Raw genomic sequence first — 2,349 nt, forward strand, 5'->3', positions numbered from 1 at the left:
GGTCCAGAATTTTCCTATAAATATTTTAGAATATAGAGTAGTCCAGGCATAACAGTTAAGAAACACAACAGCTTGCTGCCTAGTGCCATCCTCCACTGAGCTCACCAGGTGAGTCAAAGACAAGCCTGTCTTCCTAGCATGGGGAACTGCTTTAAGGTCTCCTCCGGGGCACAATGTTGAACAGCTCTTATGAGATTCTGAATCGCCCAAGAAAGTGAAGAATCTCTCTGTCCGAAACTTTGAGTCAAGGCATATCAGAGAGATAATTGCTTCCCTCCTCTACCTTTCTGTAATCTCATTAAGAGAAGCAACTTTTCACGGTGCCTGTCTTATCCTTGAGGCTCAGCCAGCACAGACTGTTTGTTCTAGCTCAACATTTAAAGGGCCCCTGAAGTCCCACTACATGCATATAATATAAGCGACTTTTCTCATTTACTCTTTGAAACAGTTCTGTACAAAGGTATGGTGAGTCCTGCTTCACAGGTGTCCAGGTTCAGACTGACAAAGCCTACTTAAGTTACCTCTCTAGATCAGTGGAGATGGGAATGAGGTTTCATCCTACCCCTCCCTAGGGGACACAGAGCAGTCTCCCTTTTTGAAGATGGGCTTCCAGGGATGGAGAAGTCATTGGATCACAAACCCCCTGCCATTGTGGCCCCTCAGGTATTCACTCAGCAACCCCTCTGGGTGATAAAGATAACTGAGGAAATGAAATACAGACTTTATGCGAAGAGACTTGGGTGTCAGACCACATCTGTTGGCTGATCTCTAGGGAGAAGTGGGGTTCAGGCAGAAACTCAGGTGTTACCCTTGGAACAGATGATCTAGAGGGAAAGAAAGTGATATGTACAGGGCCACATTAAGCAAATATATATTTTATCACCTTTGATCCTAACAGCTATGCAGGTTACCTATCATTATGACCAACACTTTTACCAAGGTACTTCTTTTAGAGAAGTTTAATCAATCAATGAGCCAACTCTGTTATCTCCTGATCAGCAGCTCACTCTGGAATTACTCAAGCTTTTTTTTTTTTCCTTCCGCTTGTCTTGATGTCTTGATGCCAGGGTTCTAAATGCTATAATCTTCCTGAGGCTAACAATACATGCTCCCCACATTTTTCCTTTTTTAATTATACTGTTGTTTCTAAGCCACATTATTGAAATTTAAAATACTTCCTTTTTTCAAAAACAATTTCTAAATGAAAAAAACACTAAGTGTTGTGTTTTTAAAAGGGAAAAACATTTATAAACTGCACCTCAGATACTGGGTTAATAGTCATGATTAGTGAAGTGCACTCAGTAACAAAATGATTGACAACTCCTCTGCTTCCCTGGTCAGCTCAATGCTGACCTCCACAAGCTAACAGTCAACATGGTGCGCTTCCCATATCTTCACTTCTTCATGTCTGGCTTTGCACCTCTGACCAGCCTTGGAAGTCAGCGATATTGAGCGCTCACTGTGCCTGAAATCAATGAGCAGGTCTTTGATGCCAAGAACATGATGCTGCCTGGGATGCCTGCCACGCCATTACTTCACTGTGGTTGCTGTCTTCCATGGGCAGATGTCCATGAAGGAGGAAGATGAGCAGACCCTCAATGCACAAAACAAGAACAGCAGCTACTTTGTGGACTGGATCCCCCAACAGTGTCAAAACAGCTGTCTGAGATATCCCACCCCGTGGCCTCAAGATGGCAATCACCTTCATTGGAAATAGCAGAGTCATCTGGGAGCTCTTCAAGAGCATCTCAGAGAAGTTCATGGCCATGTTCCAGCCAAGGCCTTCCTCCACAGGTACAAAGGTGAGGACATGGACGAGATGGAATTCACTGAAGCTGAGAGCAACACGAATGACCTTGTCTCTGAGTACCAGCAGTACCAGGATGCCACCGCAGAAGAAGAGGAGGATTTTGGTGAGGAGGCCAAAGAGGAGGCCTAAGGCAGAGCACCATCATCTAAGGCTTCTCTGTTCCTTCAGCCTTCCTCCTCAGTTGCCCTGGTTCTCTCCCTCAGACTTTGCATTTTCTGCCTCTGTCTCATCTTGTTTTGTTTTGCTTTGCTTCCTTTTTTGGAAGGGGGGTCCTAGAACAGTGCCTGGTACATAATAGGCATTCAATTAGTATTTGTTGGGTGTTGAATGTTTCTTCTCTCCCACTCTGGGAAACCTAGATTTTCTGCCATTCTGGGTAACCCTGTATTTTGTTTTGCTGTCCATTTCTCCTATCTGTTAAGTTGATATTTCTCTTTGTTTTTTAAGATAATTCTCCAAGAAGCTAGGTAATCATATCTCATTTAGAACCACGTACTAAAAACCCAGTTGATGGACACTATCCTAAGCCCATGTGGTAT

General features: G+C 43.8%; 1 pseudogene; it reads left to right on the forward strand.

Moving 5' to 3' along the window:
- The first annotated feature begins 1,329 nt into the window (after positions 1-1,329).
- Positions 1,330-1,976, forward strand: LOC116583411 (annotated as a pseudogene).
- The last annotated feature ends 373 nt before the right edge of the window (positions 1,977-2,349 follow it).

Source organism: Mustela erminea, chromosome X (assembly GCF_009829155.1).
Source record: "Mustela erminea isolate mMusErm1 chromosome X, mMusErm1.Pri, whole genome shotgun sequence".
NCBI lineage: Eukaryota > Metazoa > Chordata > Mammalia > Carnivora > Mustelidae > Mustela > Mustela erminea.